This window comes from Leguminivora glycinivorella, chromosome 16 (assembly GCF_023078275.1).
Source record: "Leguminivora glycinivorella isolate SPB_JAAS2020 chromosome 16, LegGlyc_1.1, whole genome shotgun sequence".
NCBI classification, from domain to species: Eukaryota; Metazoa; Arthropoda; class Insecta; order Lepidoptera; family Tortricidae; genus Leguminivora; species Leguminivora glycinivorella.
This window is the reverse complement of record NC_062986.1, coordinates 1,542,570-1,565,162: the sequence shown is the minus strand read 5'-3', so window position 1 is coordinate 1,565,162 and position 22,593 is coordinate 1,542,570.

The window sequence follows — 22,593 nt, the reverse complement described above, 5'->3', positions numbered from 1 at the left end:
TGACGACTTTTGTGTCAAAGTGACAGTCAGCAATGTCAGATTCCAAATTGGTCACTAATTTTGGAATCAGCACCCCCTAAAACCTATTTTACGACACCCATGACGACTTTTGTGTCAAAGTGACAGTCAGCAATGTCAGATTCCAAATTGGTCACTAATTTTGGAATCAGCACCCCCTAAAACCTATTTTACGACACCCATGACGACTTTTGTGTCAAAGTGACAGTCAGCAATGTCAGATTCCACAGTGGTCATTAATTTTGGAATCAGCACCTCCTAAAACCTATTTTACGACACCCATGACGACTTTTGTGTCAAAGTGACAGTCAGCAATGTCAGATTCCACATTGGTCATTAATTTTGGAATCAGCACCCCCTAAAACCTATTTTACGACACCCATGACGACTTTGTGTCAAAGTGACAGTCAGCAATGTCAGATTCCAAATTGGTCACTAATTTTGGAATCAGCACCCCTAAAACCTATTTTACGACACCCATGACGACTTTTGTGTCAAAGTGACAGTCAGCAATGTCAGATTCCACATTGGTCATTAATTTTGGAATCAGCACCCCCTAAAACCTATTTTACGACACCCATGACGACTTTTGTGTCAAAGTGACAGTCAGCAATGTCAGATTCCACATTGGTCATTAATTTTGGAATCAGCACCCCCTAAAACCTATTTTACGACACCCATGACGACTTTTGTGTCAAAGTGACAGTCAGCAATGTCAGATTCCAAATTGGTCATTCATTTTGTAATCAGCACCCCCTAAAACCTATTTTACGACACCCATGACGACTTTTGTGTCAGAGTGACAATCAGCAATGTCAGATTGAACATTGGTCATTAATTTTGGAATCAGCACCCCCTAAAACCTATTTTACGACACCCATGACGACTTTTGTGTCAAAGTGACAGTCAGCAATGTCAGATTCCACATTGGTCATTAATTTTGGAATCAGCACCCCTAAAACCTATTTTACAACACCCATGATGACTTTTGTATCAAAGTGACAGTCAGCAATCTGAGGTACTACATATTCGTAATCTGAAAGTAATCAAGTCAATAATTTCAGTTATTTTGAATCGACTATGATTCCGAATTATTGGTAATAGTAATGATTGTATAGATGATTAGTGATTCCTTTACATGTAATGGTAATTTACCGTTTCACTTGATTACATTACAAGTAATCTGACACCCAGTAGTGTCAGATTACAAAGTAAAATCAAGTAATCGTGTAATCCGGAATCGATTACGATTTCCCCATCTCTGGGTTTAGTTATATGGTTCATTGGTACTGGTGACCACCATCTGGCTCCATCATCAGACCCTGAGTACCACCTCTTGTCAAAGGTCTTGTTGAGACGAACCCAACGAGCCTAAACACGAAGTCGTTTACTTACATGGTTCACTGGTACTGGTGACCACCTTCTGGCTCCATCATCAGATCCCGAGTACCATCTTGATGTGTCTTATCATCTTGACCGTATTGTAATTTTCACATTTTTATCATCACAATGTTGTAATACTTTAACATTCAAACATAACAAAGTATTACAAAAGCAAATATTTACGGATCTAGGATCAAATTCGTTGGTCGCTGTTTACACACACACAATGCGAGGATAGCCCGTGTATAAACAAGGCGTCCGACCCACACAACGATAAATATTCTCGACGTTTGCGATGAAAACTCGGAGACCAAAGCGACATACGTCTTACCTCCTCGAGCTCCGGCGCGGCACTGAAATCGCAGGCGTCCGTCGCCGGTAAAATAGCGACAGGAAGGCTAGTTTTCAAAAAATTGGCAAAAAATCATGATAAAATATTATAACGACAAATGGATAACAGCAGTTTAAGCACATTGTGCAGATTATTTATATACTAAAATAACTTCGATAACATGTAGATTTTCGGAGAAATGATCACTTGTTTCGATGTATTTTCAAGACAAAATTGAGTTCGTTTTACTTTCAATTTCTCAATTTCAAAGGATTAAATGATAAATATTGTTTAATGGGCCTAAAGTACAAGATATTAGGAATTTAAATTTACCGCATTTATGAGAGTGAGCTTATCAAATTGTACATAATAAGAGCTCCGAAATCTGTGCTTCGCGCGGTTTTTCCTAAACGAGCATCAGAAAAAAAATCATTACTAATTGAAAACGCTTTTTCATCCATATGTTTTTTAATGAACCGACAGTTAATTAGATTTTCTAACTGAAACAAGTACTTTAACTGTCTTTTAGTATGAGTAAAGTGTACAATTTTGCCGATAAATATTGTACATTTTACAATATATCGCCTTTTTTTGTCATAGCGCTCTTAACTTGCAATATTTGTATTATGACTAGGAAACAAATTTTAAATTTATTCAATTATCATATTTATTTTAGTGCAAGCTAAGGTAATGTTTGTTCATGTACCTAAACATTTTGTGTTTGTATTTATGACTAAATATATCAGAATGAAGAATTAAAACAGTATTTAAAAATAATTGAATACAAATCCCTATAAATCTTCATAATCGTATACCTATTTACCTAAGTGTGTTAATCTAAATTATTAGTTTTGTCAAGGTTCCATTTTAGTCATTTTTATTTTGCAATGAATGCCTCTAAATATAAATAACTTGAAAATTAAAAAAATTATACACTAGCAAAAAAAAAAACATTTAATTATAAATCTGGGGGCAACGGTAATGTCGGTAGTGCCCCCGCCAAGACGATGCAAGCGAAGCGCTATAATAAACTTAATACCTGTTGTCACGCCTAATAAACAAAAAACTGGCCAAGTGCGAGTTGTACTCGTACTCGTACTTTACAAGAAGGGCTTAAGCGCCTCCTTTTTAGTAGGAACTTAAGTCATTTTTGCGAATAATCGATATTTTGAACAAAACGAAACAGAAATGAGTTTCTATGTAATATTCAAACGCGTTGACACAATTTCGAGAGATTTGTTAACTCCTTGCAGCGGCAGTGAGTGAAATTCGTAATTTGAGTTTTTTTCTTAGGTCCGACTTACGCTTTACTGTAGATTTCTAATAGGTTTTCCTGTAATCTATAGATTGAAAACTATCTCGTGTATTTTTTTGAAAATTTTACGCTTAGTAGTTTCGGAGATAAGGGGGGAATGGTCATTTTTTGCCTATTTTCTTAAATTACTTGAAAATTACGTTACTAAAAATAAATTTTTTTTTTAAATACTTATAAAAAACTCTTTCATTTGATATGTAACACAATATGTGAGTGTGTTTAGCAAAACGTCCCACTTTGTCGGTTACCATTAAGGCGAGATTTACTTGTATCTTTATATGAATAAACTGACAAAGCGGCTTTATAGCAATCGACAAAGTGGGACGTTTTCCCGTGCACACTCACATATAGTTCTAGAAACTTTGATTTTTAATTTTCACTTTTACCTCCCAAAAGTGGCCCCTATAATTGAATTTTCTTAATTTATATTCCATGTCCGCCTTTGAGTCACAGGTTTACATATGTGTGCCAAGTTTCAAGTTAATCGGTTCGGTAGTTTCGGAGAAAATTGGCTGTGACAGACACACGAGTGATCCTATAATTAGGTATAACTTCACAAGTTCCAACTTGTAAATTGATATTAATTAAAAATTAATCTCATCGGTAATAATTGTTAAACTTTTTCAATAAAGCGGCCAATTTGAAATTATTGTTAGGTAACAAAATCATAGGGTGAAGTTTGGTAACTTTGGTAACTTCTACATACATTGACATTGAAAACTTTAGCCAAGGGCTTGGTAACAAATAGGAACAGGTACCTGGGTAGCTAGCCAACGTCACGGTCGCTTACGCTTCGGGAGCGTATCGTTGCTACTCTGTTTATCGCTCTTGGCCGGTCTACCCAAAATGACAACCTTTGACGCTAGGTGAAGATTGAAATGCAATCTGGCTGTGTCGCGCCACTATTACAGAAAAGTGATTTTTAGCCCCCGACGCAAAAATGACGGGGTGTTATAAGTTTGACGTGTCTGTCTGTCTGTCTGTTTGTGTGTCTGTCTGTGGCATCGTAACTCCCGAACGGATAAACCGATTAGATTTAGTTTTTTTGTCTGAAAGCTGAGTTAGTCGGGAGTGTTCTTAGCCATGTTTCATCAAAATCGGTTTATTATGTCGCGGTCGGGGGTTTTTACAAAATTTTAATTTTTAACCCCCGACGCAAAAACAACGGGGTGTTATAAGTTTGACGTGTCTGTCTGTGTGTGTGTCTGTCTGTCAGTCTATCTGTCTGTGTGTGTGTCTGTCTGTGGCATCGTAGCTCCCGAACGGATGAACCGATTTAGTGTTCTTAGCCATGTTTCATCAAAATCGGTCAACTATGTCGCGGTCGGGGGTTTTTACAAAATTTTAATTTTTAGAAGAGTAATTACTAGGTAGATACCCTATTTTGCTGTTGCTAGGTAACGTCAACGATTATCAATGTGACTTTGGCTAGGCTGGCACGCGGCAAGCTTTGTCAATGTTCAATGTTAATTTGTACTTGGCAGATGGTTTTGATTTTCGAATACTTAGCAGATGAAGTTATAATTACAATTGTTTGGTGAATATATAATATGTGACGACTCAAAACTGTGATTTTCAAAACTATGAAATTACCTTTGTGTCGTTTCAAGTTAAATAGCGGAAAAAATCTATTATACTGGTTATGTATCGAAAACAATAAGTCAGAAATTCTTAAAATTACGCTTTTATAAATATTATACCAAAGACACATGTAACTCCGTATAGACGGACAAAGTCTCAGAAAAAGCGTACCTCAAAGCCATAGAGAAAAAGGTACGGTGGCCAAGATGGCGTTACACCTTTGGGGAACGATCGGCTAGATGGCGCTTATATTCACTTTCGACATTTTAACACATCCCTTGGAGTGTCGGCCGGTCGACTCTCGGTCGATTACATCAATCAAATTTCAAATTTCATTAATTAGAATAAAATACAAATTCCAATAACTCAAAAATCAGTCTGGCACCCAAATAAGTGTAATACGGGCCAAATTGTCAAATCTGACGTTCAAAAGTTTTAAGCCCGTGTCGAGAGATGGCAGTCTATAAACTGTGATTACACAATTTACTTTGACAGTAACTCTCTATAATACTTTTTTTTTATGGGATAGGAGGCAAACAAGCAGACAGGTCGCCTGATGGTAAGCGATCACCGCCGCCCATGGACACCCGAAACACCAGAGGTGTTGGAGGTGCGTTGCCGGCCTTTAAGATGGGTGTACGCTCTTTTCTTGAAGATTTGAAGGTCGTATCGGTCCGGAAATACCGCAGGCGACAATTCATTCCACAGTTATTCGATCCTCTTTGATTATACCTACACAAAGATGTCTGACCTAACCCCAGAAACCTGCAAATCTCACTAAAATACTTTTTGCCACCGTCAGAATTGCAACGCCCTGTTTGATTTATATAATCGTTTTCCGATACGTGTTAGTGGGACCACTCTGGACGTTATAGTGTTGCCAGAGGTTCTAGTTATTGGGGGAATTATGAATTTTGTCGGGTAAGGAATTATTTGGAGGAAAATGTTTTCTATACAATCAATTTAACACATTTTCTTCCAGATAACTAAATTTCAATACCTACGTATTAGGAAACACTCTGGACATTACTTATAGTACATGTAGGAGGTAGGGCATAGCGAATGATATTCGGCTTTGTTTGGTTGGGCACAGCACAGCGGATATTACTCGTATCTCGCTCGAATTTAGAGCAGAGCCCAACTGGGGAAGTACCTCCACCCACCTTACAGAAGACCGCAGCCAAATAGCACTCATAGTGTTGTGTTCGTGCCGGTGAATAAGGCTGCCAGAGCTCAACGAGGGTGCGGTGTGATGGTGACGGAAGGATCTACGGAACTAATTTGTTCCGTCTATTGTCCTTTGAGTCGTCGGCAACCCGAACCCTCCTTGGAACTTGTACACTCTTTTTTGCTGCGTAATACTTAACATAGCAAAAGGTAGTGTACAAGCTTCTAATGGGTTGGCAACGCGCATGTGACACTCCTTGGGTTGCAGGCGTTCATACGTTACGGTGACGTAGTATAAAAAAAAGTGTTGCCAGTGCTTCTAGTTATTGGGGGATTATGAATTTTGGCTGGCAAGGAATAATTTTTAAGAAAAATGTGTTAAAATTACTGTAGGTAAGCACATTAAACAGCATAAAAGAAAAATTTGCATTATGCTGAAACGTTTTGGGAACATTTCTGATTATGATAAGGTAATACTTTATTGTTTTGTCTTCTTATAGATAGATTCCTCGTGTTTTTATATATTATAATAAAATGGAGCTACTACCTAATTGAGAATTAGCACGAGTTGAAAATGGTTATAATGTTACAAAATTATTTTCCATCATGGGCGTGGAATAACTGTAAATACTTTTCTGACTTTTTGTAATATTTTGTCGACGTGAAGGTAAGCCATAATTGTACCCTATGGACGCCTAGATACTTCCAAACACTGTCAAATTTTGCTCTCTATACTGATTTCCCTTCGACTGGAAGGTGATGCTATTTAATGATATATCGTTTCAGTTTCACAAAACAACCCCCCCTCCCCCCACAAACCGCACAGCAGCTGGCACCCGACTTAGCGTAATGCTTTTATTGAGAGAAACCTGGTGGCTGATTCTGTATTACAAATTGATATGGTTTGGAATGTGAATGGATTATTCATGGGAAAAAATGCAGGGACGTGACCAGTTGACCATATGGTGACGAGTTGACTTTCACCCCCTTTTCTAGAAGTCCGTAACGGTAGAAGTCGCCTGTGGGAAATGGATTCGATTGTGTGGGCGATGGGCTGTCAACTGCAATATCACAATTTTCTTTCAACCCCTTAGGACCAACCTTTCGGCACATTTTCATAACATTATTACCAACTATAATTTAATGTATGTTTTAATGAGTAATATTCTCTGTATAATAGTATTTTATACAATCGTGATATAATACAAAGCTTTTCAGTCGAGTACCATGTGTATGTAATAGTACGTTACGAGAGTGAAAAGCTTAATTATATCACTATTGTATACAATACTTTTTGTACGAGTCATCATCTTCATCATCAATGGACGGAAATATCATCATTCATGCAAGTTAAAATTAATGTTAATAGAGTCGTTCACCGTTGTATCAACATCGAGTTACCTAGCAACCAATTGTTTGTAATAACCGTCTCTGATTGGCCGATAACGCGACAGATAAAAAAAAATGTGTTTCAGATGCAAGAAAATTTGCCAGGTATCGTAAATTAGTATAGAAATTGTATGAAGTTCTATTTTTGAAATTATTACAGTTAACTAAAGTCAACTATAATGAGCTTATTATAATTGAGTCGGAACTGCCATAGAGTATCCAACACTGAAAAGTTAGCACTTATAGTTTAGTCTGTGGTGTCCTAATTGACAGATTACTGTCGACAAGTAGAAAAACATATTTTTAGCTGAAACATGTTTAATTATGTCGAACCGTATTGAACCTTATTTTTTTTTATAATTAATTACATATTGTTCACTTATAGGTACGACTTGTAACTTTTTGTTATTAATAAAGATTTGTTTGTTTGGTTTGTTAGGTAATTGCCAAGAGTGACACCAAATCTTGCTAGCATGCAGTTTCCTATGAGAATATAGGCTTGAGTTCATGTATGTCAGTGTATGTGACATTTATCCAGATTGGCCAGAATACAAACGAAAAGGTTGAGTAGAGGAAAGGAGGGGAGGCCTTTAAGGGGGGGGAGGGGGAGAGGCATTAAATCTGGCTAATCAGAAAATCAGATATGGTTTCATCTTTCATGTGACTCACTTGACTGTTATGATGCGTGAAATACAAAAAACCAACAGCATCATAGGTCACAGCATCTTTAACAGATGATTTTTGCAGCGACTTTTACGAGGTATATGCGTCGACAGAGATCGGAGGTACGGCGCATCTTTTCCTATGGCTGTAAAGTCCAATGGCAGCACGGCACTTCCGGCCACAAAGATCGCAGGTGAATCGCGAATCCGTCGATGGTTCCTGTGAGTTCCGAAGTCTTTTCTGCCTCAGGTCATCAAACCAGACTTCGTCATGTCTCTTCATGCCATCCTGCAAACGATGGCGCCAGTCCGCTTTATTGAGTGCTTTCGCCTCCCAGGTGCTTGGATCGATGCCAAAGGACAACATGTCCCGCTTGCAGGAGTCTTTAAAGCAAAGCAACGGGCGTCCGATTGGTCTCTTGGCGTATGCGATTTCGCTCAGCATCACTGCACATCAGAGAGTTTCAGCTTGCTGTTATTCCAGACTCGAGCCTGAAGTTTCCCGAAGTTGGAGGCAGCTCTTCCTATTCGACTGTCGATCTCGCGGTTATTGCATAACTTGGTAGTTGTAGTGGATCCAAGGTAACAAAAGTTCTCGACAACTTCAAGAGTGTCATTCCCAAGCATAATACTGGGCATTTGGTCTGTGCCTTGAACGAGGACCACAGTCTTTTTATTGTTCACTGACATTCCAAAAAGCTGACAGGCACAGTTAAACCTTGTTAGCAGATCCTGAAGCCCATATTCTGTGTTGGCAATCAGCGCCGCGTCATCTGCATAAAGGAGTTCTCTGGCTAATAGCTGGCATCTGTTTTTCTTGGACTTTAACAGACGGATGTTGAAAAGACTCCCGTTTTTCCTCGTATGCAGGTGAACTCCGACGTCACAGTCCTTAAATGCCACCAAGAGAAGAACAGAAAAGAATATGCCGAAAAGTGTTGGAGCAAGAACACATCCCTGCATACATACCAACATGAACACTACAATGCATTTTTGACATGGAGGTATTGGATCTTTTTTTTTCAAGTTGTAACAAAAGTATTAGGTATTGGATTAACGTTAGATTTATTTGTGTCTTTGCGCTAATAGCCTAGCGCAAAGAGCGTGAAGTAAACGTCTGTTTTGGTGTAGGAATTCATAAAAAACTTAAAGGTTAGAATCGGCCATCTAGACCCGCCGGTTTGACGCGCGCTGTGCAATTATGGCCGAATTTCTTAAGGCCTTTCAGGGGATTGGGGTTTCGCAGAGACTGGTATAAAGTACAGACTAAAATGGCAAGCATATTTACTACACACAACAGATCAAGGGTATAATTTTATAAGCGTAAGGGTAGGGTAAGTGTAAGGGCATGGGCGCGCATGGTGGTAACTCACTATCAATACCATGCGCAGCAAAAGCTGGCGACAATCTATTTCGGCTACATACTTAACTCCGTAGCGAATTCATTCACTGACAGTCGATGTCACACGAATATGGACGAGCAAGCGTTTGTCGCCTTGGCTAGGTTACCACAATGAGAAAAATTTAAATTGAATCAAAATCAAAAATAATTTATTTCATTATTTTTTTATTTATATATGTACAACATAACATTCTTCAGGTTGAGACTTAGTATTACAACCTTGACAGGAAATTAAATATGTAGGTAGTAGAAATGAAATAAAATGTAGCTCAATAATTTCTATAGAAAAAATATTGGCATTCTTGCTTTCTTAAAGAAATTTACATCAAAAATGGGACAGTTAAGATGAAAGTAGCGACAGTGTCCGTTTTTTTTTGGTAGTTTAGACTGTTCCCTACCCTTGTTCCGTTGTATTGCGAGGACAATTCTTTCTAAACTAATGGAAAAATGGAAAACTTCACACCCAAGGTAGGTTTCGCCAGGGGCGGCTCACTCTGCGATCCTTTCGCCGCGCTACAAGTACATGCCGGCGGATTTTTTCCACGGTATCCCTCAATGAGGGCTATCGCGTATGAATTTACCACTAGAGGCGCTGTTGTCGCGTGAGGTCCAAAAAACGACTACTTACTGGTTTTGGCGGGCTTCGTGACATAAATTATAATTTCTTTAAATTGGATTATTTGGCGATGAGTGTGAACGCTTTGAAAGCGGAATTAAGAAGAGGCGCAAACATAATGATGATAAGTTATTTATAATTAATAATCTAGATATTATTTATAATGAATTAATGAGATACATTATAATAAAACATCAGGGACATAAAATTATCTTACAATAAAACTAAACTATTAAATCTAAAATTAAACTTAAAATAAAATAAAAATTAAAATTAAATTAAACTAAATAAATCTAAAATTAAACTAAAGTAAATCTAAAAACGGCCCCTGTGGCATAGTACCGAAGACGCTGGCAGCATTTCCTCGCTGGATTGTCAAGCTAATACGCTGAGCGAGGAAGCTGCCAGCTCTTCGGTCGCCGGTGGCGTCTCTTAGTCTCTTCGATAAGTCCTTGAAGAGAGAGAGATGGATGAGAGGAGAGTAACGAAGAAAGTATATGAAAAAAGAGTGGAAGGGTCAGTTGGAAGTGGTCAGATACATTAATGAGATTCAAAACTTTGTTTCGGCGCCGATCTTATACTTAAGTCGCCTTTAACTTTGACAGCTATATCTCTGGACCTTACTCAACAGTGGCGCCAACTGGTGAGCAACAAAAATGATAGCCCCCATTCTTAAACACAATCTTAACGGGCACTGAATTACATTGACAGTCTTAATAACAAACTCGTCTATACGTTAGGTAAAGTTTCCGACTTTGCGTGTCTTTGCCTTCATCGACTCCCTGTAACATGTGCGGTTCGAGTCCGGGAGAGGCAACCACAGAACTTGGTTAGCTTTATGAAAGCTGTATAATTTTATGTTTAAAGAAATTGTATACGGTAGAACCTCGATAATTAGAGTCCTAATCCTCGGTAACTAGAATTTGTCCTACTCCTTCAAACTTCTTTTTTATGCAAATGGTGTTGACTTGGAAATATAAAATTTAATGACAATAGGCGAGACGACTAAAAAACCTAATTAGTCCGTTAGTTACATTATCAAATAATTTTAGACACTTATTTTTTCTTTTTTCTCGTAAACGAAAAATGACGACGGTACAGTGCGTTGAAGTGTCGCGTGACGTCACGCCTAGGTACAATTTTTACTTAGAAGTGACGTCACAAGTCACAAGCCCCCACTCCGGAACTTTGATACCTACTCTATATCTTTGTATTTTTTCATTAATTAGAAAAAGCGATAAACATGGGTTCAGTATTTTTGGTCGATCTAACTGACGGACTAAACAGAATGCCATTTTTAGGGTTCCGTAGTCAACTAGGAACCCTTATAGTTTCGCCATGTTTGTCTGTCCGTCCGTCCGTCCGCGAATAATCTCAGTAACCGTAAGCACTAGAAAGCTGAAATTTGGTACCAATATGTATATCAATCACGCCAACAAAGTGCAAAAATAAAAAATGGAAAAAAATGTTATATTAGGGTACCCCCCCTACATGTAAAGTGGGGGCTGATATTTTTTTTCATTCCAACCCCAACGTGTGATATATTGTTGGATAGGTATTTAAAAATGAATAAGGGTTTACTAAGATCGTTTTTTGATAATATTCATATTTTCGGAAATAATCGCTCCTAAAGGGAAAAAAGTGCGTCCCCCCCCTCTAACTTTTGAACCATATGTTTAAAAAATATGAAAAAATCACAAAAGTAGAACTTTATAAAGACTTTCTAGGAAAATTGTTTTGAACTTGATAGGTTTAGTAGTTTTTGAGAAAAATACGGAAAACTACGGAACCCTACATTGAGCGTGGCCCGACACGCTCTTGGCCGGTTTTTTATGTAGTCGTCATCCCTAGTATATCAAGTCAATGCAATATACTACGATAGTGCGGAAAAGAGGAAATCCGAGAAGAGTAGCGACAAATTAAAACGCAACCTAAGGGAGTGTTTCTAATTGACACGAGTGACGAATTCACTCTTCGCACGTGTATCGTACGACGTTTCCTAATATATCCAGTCCTCATCACAGGTAACTATGATCTCACTCAGAACTTATCAAACTTTTACAATTTCATTATTTTTAAAGTAGGTGAGCACTTGAAAATCAGGATATCCTCGAATTGTGTCTGATAACAATGATAACATTTATTTTCTACGAATACATCTCATCTTATTATCAATATACCTAGTTACGTCAATGATTTCGCGAGAATAATATTCACACGGCGGCGCGGCGCATTAGGGGTAAATAGACTGATTATTTATTCCTCACAAAAATTTTGACATTTTGATTTATTTATTTGCTAAAATGAAAGCACAGGTACATGCATGCAAATACAGTTTAAAAATCCTTATACTATAATATAACAAAATTCTAACATTGTCATATTTGCTAGCTTGTATGTGTGACTTACAATATATGCATAGACATAAATATATGTATAACATAATGAATTATATATATAATATACATTCTTATATATTAAACAAAAAAAAACATAATGAATCCATTAAAAAACCAATCTTTCAGTACAGATACTGCTTTTTGCCCAGTTCGTTACTTAATATATAATAGTACAAGCTGTTGCGGATAGATATGACCGTCCATCCTATAGAAATGCCTTTTTTATTGACAGTGAGATTGCAGTTGCGCATGCTGTGTGGGACTCGCCATAAAATAAATGTCCGGAAATCGAACCCAGGACCATGAGCTTAATAGCAGGCACGGTAAGCACTAAGCCAGACCGGTCGGTAAGTACAGATGTACTGACAAGTGTAAAATACGATTATTATGCAAACATTTTCACGGAGTCCAGTGCCGATATTAATAACTATAGTAAATATAAATAATAACGCAATTATAGTTTCCATACAAAACTGGATTACTTACTCGGTACGGACAGGCAAACAGACTGGCAAACATGCCTTATATTATACAATACAATACAATACAATATACAAATACTTTATTGCACACCTCAATACACGACACGAAACAACATAGCAAGTATAAACAACAAGAGGTAAAACAAGAGGCGGTCTTATCGCTAAAGAAACTATACTTAGATTTCTCTTATTATTGTCTGTGTCTTCATCCTCCTTGCGTTATCCCGGCATTTGCCATGGCTCATAGGAGCCTGGGGTCCGCTTTGATAACTAATCCCAAGATTTGACGTATGCACTAGTTTTAGGAAAGCTGCCACCTGACCTTCCAACCCGAAGGGTAACTAGGCCTTATTGGAATTATAAACTGATATAGATATCATGCACGAAAGAAAAAACGACAAGGCCCACTGGTGGCCGAGCCGGGAAACAATATTTAATAAAGTAATTTGATTTGTTCCATAGTTGCTTATTGAAATTAGTCCGGTTTCCTCGCGATGTTTTCTTTCACCGAAAAGCGACTGCCAAACATCAAATGACATTTCGCACGTAAGTTCAGAATAAGTCATTGGTAAGATCCGGGGTTCGAACCCGTGACCTCCGGATTGAAAGTCGCACACTCTGTCCACAGTGTCCACTAATAGACCACCAGCGCTTCGTAGATACCTCTTACTGGAGTTAGTAGTAACTGGTCTAAAATGCAAAATGTCCACATTTTTTTCCGTTTTACCTTAAGTTTAACGCGATATCGAGCCCCGCGTGAGCGGGGCTCCTATTCTGTTCAGTTTGGCCTTCGGCATTTGAAGACACCTAGCTAATAACGGGACCTAACTAACCTATACCTGGACATTTAGTATTTTAGACCAACACACACACACACGCACGCACGCACGCACGCACGCACGCACGCACGCACGCACGCACGCACGCACGCACGCACACACACACACACACACACACACACACACACAAAAGCGGACTTTGTTTTATAAAATGTCGTGATATTTGTGTATTACTTAATAGTATTTTATGCAACAGGCATTTAAAGGAGTTCATAAAAGACGAGTGGCGTGGGTAACAATTTGAAGCGAATCCGAAAATTGTTAATAAAGACGCCACGAGTATTTTTTGACTCGGTTAAACACCTTTGCATAGAATACTTTTTCTACGACCATGCACTTAGTTTTTTTTTAGAATGCAATAGTTTTCTAGAATAACTTTCGTGAAATTCACACTGTTTCCTGTATTTTGACGCAAAGGTTTGCACTGTCAGCGCAACTGCGCACGCTGTATCGTTATAACAATGCGTTGCCATGGTTACAGAGCCAAACAGTGCGTTTTCAGTTTTTTCGTTACTGCGCGCATGCGCGGAAAGCTGGCCCTGGCGGACGCTGACTCCCAAAGCCTTTTATGTAGGGGTTTAGAGATCTTTGCACTACCCTGTAAATGACGAATAAGAGTTCGGGAGTAGAAAAAAGACAATATATCTAATATCATTGTCACCATAATGGAATAGGTGTAACATAAGCCGTTGCCGACGCTACACCCAATGCAAGTCGTGTCTAAGTGATTTGCCCGCAAATGTCAAGGATCCAGGCCCTACGCTCTTACAATAATGACACACTATTGATTTATGCTGAATAAACATGATATGCCGATGTTCTTTGGCAAGTTTAATTTCTAAATTGCTCACTATGTCGCCGTCAACAGAATTTGCGAACAATGTATTATTTATGAATAAAACTATGGAAACGGATTAAATATGCGTATAGTGAATTTACAATTCATCCCGACGTTTGGAACACTACAGCGTTCGTGGTCAAGGGGTGACTGAGGAAAAATTACAATGTGCAAAAGCTACCCACATACAAGAAATAATAACGAACCATGACCATAAATAATATTGATTTCTAAGGCAGGTTCACACACTATAAATAAAGCTAGTTATACAATATTAAAAAAAATTACCATTACTATGTTAAAAAATAATTAACCAATTAATCTACATAAAATTGACAAAGAACAAACTGCAAATGTCCAACACCATACAACACAAATGCCTCACAGTTCACAGTATTCGTCGTGCTTGTTCCATTATTAGATGTACTACTGGATCCTAAGCCGGTGGTAAAGTAAAGCCATCTTCTCTATTAACTCCGTTTCCATAGTTTTATTCATGAGTAACTATCGCGGTAACCGAAGACAATATAATGTATTATTTATTTATTTATTTAATTATTACAATCAAAGGTAACAATAGTATAAATATACAGTGCTCCACAAAACTATGGTATAAGTTTGACTGTGGAGTCAAGAAATCAATTAATACTTCTAAGGTTAACGGTCAGTCAAAGATTCCCTGATGAGGGATAAGAGGATCATCATCATCATCATCATCAAGGTTAACATTTGAGTACCCATAAAAATTAAAATAACATAAATGCAGGAAGACGATCCCTTATAGAGTTTCTAAGACTATATACTTTTTAAACCGTCTTTTGAAGGTATTTTTGTTTGGTTCCTGTGTTATGGCAATGTGTTCAGTAAGTAGGGTAAGTATAAAGTATACGTTTTTAGGGTTCCGTACCTCAAAAAGGAAAAACGGAACCCTTATAGGATCACTCGTGTGTCTGTCTGTCCGTCGTCACAGCCAATTTTCTCCGAAACTACCGAACCGATTAACTTGAAATTTGGCACACCTATGTAAACTTGTGACCCAAAGACAGACATATAATTTAAATCAAGAAAATTCAATTATAGGGGTCACTTTTGGGGGGTAAAAGTGAAAATGAAAAATCAAAGTTTCTAGAACTATATTGTGTTACAATATCAAATGAAAGAACTTTTTATAAGTATTTCAAATATATTTTTTTAATAATTTTTAATAAAGTAATTTAAGACAATAGGCAAAAAATGACCATCCCCCCCCCCTTATCTCCGACACTACGAAGCGTAAAATTTTCAAACAAATACACGAGATAGTTTTCAATCTATAGAATACAGGAAAACCTATTAGAAATCTACAGTAAAGCGTAAGTCGGACTTAAAAGAAAAAAAAATCAAATTACGAATTTCACTCACTGCCGTTGCAAGGAGTTACCAAATCTCTTGAAATTATACTAAAAAGGAGGCGCTTAAGCCCTTCTTGTAGTGTACGGAACCCTTGCAACGCGAGTACAACTCGCACTTGGTCGGTTTTTGTCCGTCTGTCCGTCTGTCCGTCTGTCTGTCTGTCTGTCTGTCTGTCTGTCTGTCTGTCTGTCTGTCTGCCTGTCTGTGTCCTGTCACCGTAGTAATTTGACACTCTAGGAACTACATATTTGCCTGCTGATACGGCTCTGGTGTTATGGCTATGATTGACTTGTTCAATAAACAAAACTTGTATTCAAAATGCCTTTAATTTCCATTATGACTAATCAAACACTGGCTTAAAAATGTTATTCAGTCAATTCATATCACACCTTGATTTTAGACCATTAAAACAATAAAAGAGTTTTGGAATATGGATATTTCAACCATTCAGTTTGTTTACATTGTTTTAGATGTACTTTAACATTTAGAGACTCTATACATCTCTAAAATCTCTTATTAATCATAGTAGCTTTGTACTTTGTATAAATTATTGAAATTAATTTCCATAGAGTAGGTACCTAGTCTGTTATATTTTTTTTGATGAATACTTTTGCTTTTTAAATTGTATCTTTTTGGCCGGCCTTTCTTGTCGGTCCCATAGTGGATACCCCCCTCCGAGGGGGGACTGAAATCTTTTCGAGTCTGAGGCGTAGGGTTAGAGCCGGCGTAGCTTTATTTGACGTTCATATGCGCATTGTAACATGCCTGCTTGAAAATAAATATTTCATTTCATTTCATTGCAATTTCTATTGACGGCAACTTTAGAGGGCGTTATATCACGTGAGCTTGCGCCATCGCAAGTTTTTTTTTTATAGGTTATGAAAATTAGAGTGGCCTAGCGGTAAGAGCGTGCGACTTTCGATCCCGGATTTTTTCCGGTTCAAACCCGGCTCGTACCAATGAGATTTTCTGAACTTATGTGCGAAATGTCATTTGATATTAGCCAGTCGCTTTTCGGTGAAGGAAAACAGGAAACCGGACTAATTCCAATAAGGCCTAGTCACCCTTCGGGTTGGAAGGTCAGATGGCAGTCGCTTTCGTTAAAACTAGTGCCTACGCCAAATCTTGGGATTAGTTGTCAAAGCGGACCCCAGGCTCCCATGAGCCGTGGCAAATGCCGGAATAACGCTAGGAGGATGAAGATGAATATTAGAGTATTTAGAGTTATATCCTCGTAGACCTCGTAGTTTGTACTTTTTTAGGGTTCCGTAGCCAACTAGGAACCCTTATAGTTTCGCCATGTCTGTCCGTCCGTCCATCCGTCCGTCCGTCCGTCCGTCCGTCCGTCCGTCCGCGGATAATCTCAGTAACCGTAAGCACTAGAAAGCTGAAATTTGGTACCAATATGTAAATCAATCACGCCAACAAAGTGCAAAAATAAAAAATGAACAAAAATGTTTTATTAGGGTACCCCCCCTACATGTAAAGTGGGGGCTGATATTTTTTTTCATTCCAACCCCAACGTGTGATATATTGCTGGATAAGTATTTAAAAATGAATAAGGGTTTACTAAGATCGTTTTTTGATAATATTAATATTTTCGGAAATAATCGCTCCTAAAGGAAAAAAAAGTGCGTCCCCCCCCTCTAACTTTTGAACCATATGTTTAAAAAATATGAAAAAAATCACAAAAGTAGACCTTTATAAAGACTTTCTAGGAAAATTGTTTTGAACTTGATAGGTTCAGTAGTTTTTGAGAAAAATACGGAAAACTACGGAACCCTACACTGAGCGTGGCCCGACACGCTCTTGGCCGGTTTTTAGTTGCTAAATTTGACAACCGGTCTGGCTCAGTCGGTGGTGACCCTGTCTGCTAAGCCGCGGTCCTGGGTTTGAATCCCGGTAAGGGCATTTATTAGTTTGATGAGCACAGATATTTGTTCCTGAGTCATGGATGTGTTCTATGTATATAAGTATGTATTTATCTATTTAAGTATGTATATCGTCGCTTAGCACCCATAGTACAAGCTTTGCTTAGTTTGGGGCTAAGTTGATCTGTGTAAGGTGTCCCCAATATTTATTTATTTTATTTATTTATTCAATCCAGAGGTTGCGGGTTCCAACCCCGGAAAAGCGACTGGCAAATTTCAAATGACATTTCGCACGTAAGTTCTGAAAGACTCATTGGTATACACTTATTAACATTTAATTTAATTTTAAGTTGTCACCAACCCTAAGAAACCGCATTTAACCAGACAGCGGGATCTAATCGTGATTCTAAAGAGCATTATCATTTTTAAATAATTATTTGTACACGACTTAACTAACCCTTTATTACTTCGTAACTGTATCTGATAACTTAATTCTGTTGGTTTCCTTTAGTAAATTTATTAAATAAATTATAGTTTTCAACTAAGTAGTCACAATAAGATAAGTTAAACATTAAAATAATGGAAAACTCAACTAAGATCTGTGGTATTTGGACAATGCTTTTAAGATGTGAGCAAGATTAACTGTCAATGTCATATCCGATCTATCTATAATTCTAGATCAAATATTTCATGTAGGTAACATAATTATTACGTAAATAAAAAGTTGGACCGAAGGGTTTTATAGGTTAACCTAAAAATCCTTGGCAAATGAATATTTAATTATTTAGTTATTGTCATGGCGTGACGAATTTGATAATTCAGTTTTATTAAGGACCATATACTAACTGAACCAATTTTTTATTACCTATATTGTAAACTCTTTAAATTTCAATAACATTAAGTATATATATATATTTTTATGTAAACTTTGTCATTTTACTTTTTAAAACTACTAACCCAATAACCCAATCATTCTTACCTAAAATAATAATCAGACTAACCTCAAAAAGTAATATCATCATTCAACTCTCAATCTAAGCTTTAGTCATCAAAATTAACCTCCACTCAAAAACCCCCCATAATCCAAGTGGATAAAGTCTAAAATCGTTCGCTTTCACGTTCTGGAGAAACCTCGCTTGACTTTAAGTTTATGCCTTCGGTCAAGGATAACGATTATATCGTTTAAAAGGTCCTAAGCGACATAGAAAATGTAGTGCACATACAACGTTTTAAAAATGTGCTTTGATCGGTGAAAAGGTCGTAAGCGACATAGAAAATGTACTGTAGGTAAGACGTTTTGAAAGAAATTTGTGTTGGAGTAACGGAGGGCCGTCGAGGTCCTTGGTGTTAAATAAGTGTTCTATTCTATGTTTGTATATTTGCAACGCACTGTGTAGAAAGTTAAAATCGCCGTCAATAGACTTTGTGAATAATGTAAACAAAATATTGTCTTCGGTTACCGCGCTAGTTACTCATGAAATTAAACTATGGAAACGGATTAAATCGCGTATAATGAATTTAAAATTCATCCCGACGTTTCGAACTCTTTACAGCGTTCGTGGTCAACGGGTGACTAAATTATTGGTGTTTTAAATTCATTATACGCGATTTAATCCGTTTCCATAGTTTTATTTAATGTAAACAAACCTTGTAGTCAAAATGTCATTAATTTCCATTCTAATTCATCAGATACTGACTAAATCCATGTGTTATTTAATCAATTCATCTAACATTATGATCCTCAACCTTCAAAATATAAAATTGTTTTTTTTTTTTTATACTACGTCGGTGGCAAACAAGCGTACGGCCCGCCTGATGGAAAGCCGTGACCTATGGACGCCTGCAACTCAAAGAGTGTCACATGCGCGTTGCTACCCCATTAGAAACTTGTACATTCGATTTTGCTGTGTTAAATACACAGTAAATAGGAATATTGATAAAATATTGATTGATAGAATATTGATTGATAGAATATTGATTGATCTAATATTGATTGATAGAATATTGATTGATAGAATATTGATTGATAGAATATTGATATTTTATATAATGGTTTGTTTACATCGTCGACAATTTCTATTGACAGCGATTTTAGAACACTTAATACACTTAACAGTGTGCTGATAGATATTGGCAATTTTTGTAAGCACCTTATACTTAAGTTCAATAGGTTCAGTGGCCTATTTCACTACAAAATTCTGACAATTCTCTGCCTATTTTCTGGGTCGATAATTAACATTGTTACTCATCAATATTTACTTCTTGAACAGGCAATGAACGGCCAAGTGTCACTGTCGGGCCACAATTGTTATTGTGGTGAAACATGCTACTGAAAGCAGCGATTTAAAAAAAATATTCATGAATAATATAATAATATAATTTTCATCCACTGGCCGAAGTCGACAGTCTAGATATACTTGTAAACAACGCTATGATTCATTTAAACTAAGGATTTACAATAACAACTATTGCTAACTGAATACTTATTACCTAAACATAAGTAGGTATAATATGCATAAGTAGGTACATAAAGTAAGACATACCATTATTTTAAATTTTAGTTTTCAGGTACCTACTGAAATTGAGGTACCTTTTTTTACATGATTAATTAATTATATTATTAGGTATTATATAAAGTACATTTATACAGTATCCATACTATTCATACTTAATATTATAAATGGGAAAGTGTGTGTCTGTTTGTTTGTGCGTCTTTCAGGGCAAATTGACGTGATTTTTAAGTGGAGATAGTTGAAGGGATGGAGCAGTGACATAGGCTACTTACCGAATCATAAATATAAATCATATCACACGTAGCAAATCAAGCTATGATTATTAAAAATAAACCTACAATAAATTGTGCAGAAAGATTTTCCACAAAATAAAAATGTACGAAAAATATGTGTTTTTTTTTTAAATACTACGTCGGTGGCAAACAAGCATACGGTCCGCCTGATGGAAAGCGGTCACCGTAACCTATGGACGCCTGGCAACTCAAGGAGTGTCACATGCGCGTTGCCAACCCATTAGAAACTTGTACACTCACGGACTTTAATTGTCGAGCCATTCAGAGGCCAATAATTTTGTCATTTTGTTGTGTCCAGTATAAAATGGGATACAAGTAGATCAACAATAACAGTCCGTGACCGTACACTCCTTCTTGCTGTGTCAAGTAAACAGCAAAAAGGAGTGTACAAGTTCTAAGGAAGGTTCTAGTGGGGACGTTTATCGACAAAAAGAGGCCAAACCTTTTTTTTCTTGACCAAAGCATGAAACTTGGCACAGTTGTTCCTTATATCAAAATAAGCCGATTAAGATCGGGAGCCTTCGGGAGCCTCCCCCCTGGGGCTCGGGAGGGGGGGTCAAAGTACCGCTTCACCCGGCTTGCTTTGAAAAATTCTAACATACCCCGTTTAGTTCATAGGTCATGTTTGGTATCGTTTTCGAGTAAATCAATAACGTAGAATTCATTTTTGGTACTAAAATTATAATTTAATGGTAAATAAAATAAAAAAAATGAAAAGTTTGAAATTTTCATCTATGACTTACAAATTCAAGTCATCATAAATGTCAAACTGTTTGCTTTTTCTACAAATAAAAAATATGATATGAAAGCCTATTTAATTTAGATTATGAATAATATAACTTTTACCCACCTTTACTAACGTTGTTTCATAAAAAAAACCTTTAAGCCGCGCGGCGTCGGGACGCCGCGAGCGTAATTTTAAAATGCCTTTATTTTAAAAAACTCTATTAGAACCCGTTTAGCTATTAGGTCATGTTTAGTATCATTTTCGAGTAAATAAATAACGTAGAATTTAGTTTTGGTACTAAAATTACCATTTAATGTTAAATGAAATAAAAAAAAATAAAAAAAAATTCTGTGAGTTGCAAATTCAAGTCATCATAAATGTCAAACGGTTTGCTTTTTCTATAAATATAAAAATATGATATTAAAGCCTATTCACAAAGGATAGTACGCGTTCACTTTCATATATTTGATCGCCAGTATCAGAGGTGTGTTAATGCATAAATAGAAAAAGATTCATTATTATTGACTCCGGTGTCGACAACGGCAACACTCAGGTCGGACCACACGATCTAAAGACCGACTGTACCTGTTATTTATTCATTGTAGTGAATCCTGTAAGAAATTTAATTAATAGTATTTTATACAATCGTGATATAATACAAAACTTTTCAGTCGAGTACTATGTGTACGGTACGAGAGTGAAAAGCTTAATTATGTCACTATTGTATACAATACTTTTTCTACGAGTCATCACCTTCATCATCAATGGACGGAAATATCACCAATCATGCAAGTTAAAATTAATGTCAATAGACTCGTTCACCGTTGTATCAACATCGAATTACCTAGCAACCAATTGTTTGTAATAACCGTCTCTGATTGGCCGATAACGCGACAGATAAAAAAAATGTGTTTCAGATGCAGGAAAATTTGCCAGGTATCGCAAATTAGTATAGAAATTGTATGAAGTTCTATTTTTGAAATTATTATAGTTAACGAAAGTCAATTATAATGAGCTTATTATAATTGAGTCGGAACTGCCATAGAGTATCCAACACTGAAAAGTTAGCACTAAGTTTAGTCTGTGGTGTCCTAATTAACAGATTACTCATACTATACATTCCCTTCACAGAGACATAGCTGGGTACATATGGAACTGCATAAGGAAGGCTCTACCCTCTTTATGCATTTGCATCGGTTTTTGCAACCTGATTTACATTTACATCTTGTAACTTCTAAGCATATACTGGCCACTTCAGTGTTGCCTGACTGGGATGGAAGGAAGAAGGAGACGAATGGGTACCACACTACCCATTCGTCTCCTTCTTCCTTCCATCCCCAAGAAGACGGACTTGGCAAATTTTGGTGTGGCACCA